The sequence below is a fragment of the Etheostoma spectabile genome, chromosome 15 (genome assembly GCF_008692095.1).
Source record: "Etheostoma spectabile isolate EspeVRDwgs_2016 chromosome 15, UIUC_Espe_1.0, whole genome shotgun sequence".
In the NCBI taxonomy this organism is placed as follows: Eukaryota; Metazoa; Chordata; class Actinopteri; order Perciformes; family Percidae; genus Etheostoma; species Etheostoma spectabile.
The window spans coordinates 28,272,957-28,277,820 of record NC_045747.1 but is presented as its reverse complement, the minus strand read 5'-3'; the positions used below and the strand labels follow the sequence as shown (position 1 = coordinate 28,277,820).

General features: G+C 40.0%; 1 protein-coding gene across 1 annotated transcript in view; it reads right to left on the bottom strand.

Moving 5' to 3' along the window:
• The window catches only part of tpcn2 (two pore segment channel 2), a 224,090-nt gene that overhangs the window by 127,669 nt on the left and 91,557 nt on the right, over window positions 1-4,864 (bottom strand). The window lies entirely within an intron of this gene.

The window sequence follows — 4,864 nt, the reverse complement described above, 5'->3', positions numbered from 1 at the left end:
ATTGGTGTCCTTAAAAGGTTGGATTTTCCTAAATCTTTTGAATTAAGGCATTAAGATCTATTTCCAAAAGATGCTTTTTAATTCCTCTTTTCTCAAGCCACTCTATGTGTTGTTGTTATTTATTTATTTTTATTCAGTTTTTTCTGTTATAGTGTCTTGCTGGAAAATGTAACTTTTATGTTTGAGTACAGTAATGTATGTCTGGTTTCCGGGTACCTTGCAACATTTTTTCACTCTTGTCTGATACCTTTGTGTATTTTAGTATGGGAGAAGAGAGCAATGTTGGGGTGGGGAATAACTGTGTCGAACTGAAATAGTGTTACTCTGTAACTTTCTTGTATAATAAAAATTAATACACATATTGTTCAAAAAAACAAACACACTGAAACAGTCTATTTACAAATGTGGAGAAGATATTGTAATTGTGGGTCATAGTTTTATTACAGCTCAGACATAATAAAAGTATCAGTAATTAAATCACACATTCTCTCGCAATCAAATGACAGGCTTAACGGCAAGGTGGGGAATGTTAACATTGACAAGCTAGCAAGATTTGAAAGTAGCATCTCCTAGGGGCTCCGTCTAACCCCTCCCCCTGCCCTTGGGGCCCCCCCTGCCCTCGGGGCTCCGCCCACACACAGAGCAGGGCGGAGAAAGAGACACTGTTGCTTCCTGTCTCAAAATAAGCAAACAGCTAATATTATCATATTGAAACATGACTTATGTTAGCAATACGGTTACGCTGCGCATTGAGCTCAGGCTCATACATGGGACGAGTAGAGTACGCACAGCAGAGCAAGGAAGCATTTCATTGGTTCTTTCCAAGAGCACCGCAAGGCTCTGATTGGTGTTTTTTTTTTTTACAGGATTTAAGCAGCTACAGATGACGGATCTTTTTCACTCCATTTTTGGAGCCGTAAAGTTATTTATTGCTGTCGGGGTATAAAGACCATTTCCAACCCTATATTAAAAAGTGTTTATTGGAAATAGATACCAACCCTATTTCCACTACTTTCACTTAAGTAACATTTTCAATGCAGGACTTTTACTTGTAACAGAGTATTTTTACAGAGTGGTATTAGTGCTTTTACTTAAGTAAAGGATCTGAATATTTCTTCCACTATACAGCTGAGAACATTTAGATCTGTTCTATGGGACAAACCTTTCATTAAACATCAATATCACTATCTATAATTAACATGTTAGCACAGCACATTTCAGCCTTTCCAGATTGTGGTTTGACTTCTTGGTGATATACATTCGGGTGACAAATTAAAGGAGAAAGCAGAATAAATTGGATGCACAGTAAAACTATAAAATATAAAAGTACACCTTTTATTTAACTTTAATGGAATCAGTTGTAGACTCTAACCCAACAGGATGGTCTGATATAAGACAGAACAACCCCCTAGTTCCATAAGGAGAGTAGGCCTATCTTCATCATTACCAGGAACAACAACAACAACACAGAGGACACAAACACTTCTGGGTCTTGGATGAGCCAGTTTCAAGTTAAACGCCAAGAGGATGTAAAAAAGAACACATTCTAGTTGCTTCATCTCAAGAATTTAAACCCCAGGTCACTCACCAGCCACAGCTGTTGTGTGTTTTTCCTCAAACATTTCTGACCATAAATGGGATTTCGAAGGCTGGAATATGCTGTTTTGTGCTTTCACTCTCTATAATCATCCTCCATAATTTATTTATTTTTGTACTTAAGTCATGGTACTACTAATCTTGATCACTATTAATGTTGTTAGTGGTGTTTCAGCAGCTTTTCAACCTGACACTGTTTCTGTTGTCTTTAATAATGACAAAATTTGGGCTCTCAGGCATTTCAGTTCAAATAGCTGGATTTAACATATGTGTGACTGTTCAATGAAATGGTTTGTCGGATGCATAAATGTACTAATTAACCCCCAGTGTCCCCCAGGGTGTTCAGAAGGCTGGAAGACAGAAATATTCAAAGTTTGCATTCCTTAACAATCAAATAGGTTGTTTGTCAGTGGATCAAATATTTGCATTGGTAGGAGGAAGACAGTATCAAAAGCCTTTGTAAGGAATATTATTGTGTCACTGTGGTATTATTGCATGTTGTCTTTATTTTATAGTCAAACCTGAGTCTAGACACATAATAAACCCTTGGTTACACTTTTTTGTAGTCTATGCAACTGAAACTAGTATATTATGTGTCTGTTGCCTTTCACACCTAACTTGGTCTGACCAGTACATTTCATTTGTCCAGAGAGTCTGGCGACTCTCCATTGACAAGTGTTAACTTCCTTGACAGCGGTTGGAATAAAACTATTGGATGTGCCCAGATCCACTCTGGATCTGCCATAACCAATCGCTATGTAATCATCGCTATCGCTAATGTTTGGTGGTGACGTTGGCTTAGCATCACTTACGTTAGCCTTAGCTAACTCCTTCACCACTGACGGAGCGAGCTGGAAAAATCTAACTTTTCCTGAACCCCGTGGGAAGGAGGGCCACCAACAAAACTCAAAGCAAAGATTGTTCTTTCTCGGATTTTAACTTCTGGATATTTGGAAGAGTTGCCACAACAGGCCGAATGGCTTTGCAACTTTGCTACAACTCAAACTATGTGCTGTATTTATATAGCGCTTTTCTAGTCTTAACGACTACTCAAAGTGCTTTTACATCATTCAGGAAACATTCACCATTCACACACATTCAGACACTGTGACCGCGGCTGCCGTACAAGGTGCCACCTGCTCATCAGATAAACACTCACACACATTCACACTCCGATGCGCAGCACCGGGGGCAACTTGGGGTTCAGTGTCTTGCCCAAGGACACTTCAACATGGGACTGCAGGGCCAGGGATCAAACCACCAACCTTCCGATTGGCAGGCAACCGCTCTACCACTGAGCGCACAACCTCAACGTCATTGTTCTCAGCCACTCCCTCTGTTCGCTGATTGGACCACCAAAGATTTGGCCGGAGAAAACCTGCAAATACACTGCTAAAGGAAAATGAAAATTGAGCGGAAGTACGTAGGAGGGCAAAGCCAGGCTATTTCACACCCTGACTTCCGGAAAAGCCTCGAAAACTTGAGTATTTAAATCCTCTAAGCTTGTTGGCATTGTATCGGTAGTATCAGACGCCAGCGACGACAACAACCTTAGTTTTTTTTACCATCTCCAGATCAATATGGTGCAGACTTACCTGTTTTCTTTAGAAGCAGAAGAATGCACTGTTTCAACGAGGTCCTCCATGCGACTGAAGGCCACCCAGAAGCCAAATAAATGAATCCAAAAATCAAGTCACGTATCTCCGCATGGCTTCAATATAGCCTTGTTCTGTTCTTTTTAGCATGCTAGCTAACATCAAGGGCTTTCTAACAAGGCCTTTAGTTTGATCCATAAAACTTCCAAAAAGATAGTAATCCGGCCTGGAACTTCAGTGACTTTTCTGAGACTTTGCACGATTATTAAAGAACGATAAATCTAAGTCTGAACGGTTACTTAATCATTTGAAAAGTGATCATTTATTGTAAGTCACTGCCATCTTGGCTGCTGATTGTCTTGACTGATGGCTGTGTCGACCAATCACATGAAGTCATGTGAGGAGAAAGGGCGCTTGTTTGGCCAATAAATAACCCTTAATCTGATACAAGCAGATATGGCTTTGTATGCATGGGTGCATGTTGCAGGTAGAATGCATCCATGGTAGACACAGGCAGATGAGTTTGATTTGGCATCCTGATGTGTATTAGCAGGTAGAATAAGAAGTGAGGTCATAACTAACTTTTTGAATAAAAGTGTATGGACTGTACTGGGGGGAAAAAAATCTAAACAGTTTCCTACATGTGTTGGTTACCGTTTTTTTTTTTTTGTTTCCCTTGATTGCCAAGACTTGTGTATATGTTGTGACAATGTATAAAAGCACAGTCTTACACATTATTGTGTGACATCCCTGCAGCATGCATATCCTGATAGCCAGGGTTATCCTGAAAAAAAATAAGGATGTCTATAACTTGATTCTGCAATACCAACAATTAGAAAAACATTGCTTATTTGTAACATTAACAGTCATAGCGTTAGAAGCACCACGGTTGAGTTTCCCACCCTTAAGCTCTGAATGTTTTCAGCAAAGCCCTGTATATTTATCACCTGTGGCGTGTTTCCAGGGCCTGAAGTAAAAAAATTTGACGAACAGCCACTGTGGCAGGTGGATTTAAAAACGTGACTTTTTACCAGCAAGTTTTTTATTTTTTAACAGTGATAAATAGGAATCACATGAACGTTCCGAAACAGCAGTCGCATCCTCGCCAACTGCGCTGCTTTCATGGACGTCAGTAGCGTTTTGATGACTTGTGGTCCTTAATTGCTTCTAATGTTACGTTTTTAGTCTCGATTACAGAAGGCTTTGACTTTGCTTTCTCTGAGCTGTACACATGACATTCACTGCAGTGCATTTGTTCTGTATTGCTGTCATAAATCAGCCCCTCACCAACCTTGCCGTTGTCGCCAATTGTCCAATTTGTATTAAAATGTCGTTTTTTTTCCTTTTCTTTGACTCATGCTCATCTTTTTGTTGTTTTTTGTTTCAGCTGGCCTCTTGAATGTGCCGCCACATTTTTTGCAAAAATCCAACAAAATGGCGGACTTCTTTGAACTGTAAAAGAAAAACAGTTGCAAAAAACCAAGTGAATCACTCAATTGTCATTGGCTACCTGCCAATGTGGCAGGTAGATAGGCAGTGTTATCCGCCAATTGCTAAATTCACCCGCATTTAGCGGGTGGTCGGGTGTTAATTACAGACCCTGCGTGTTTCGCACTAAACCCAAATCAAAGCTGCATAGGAACCAAAGTGTTTTGAATGGTCGGAGTGAGCCA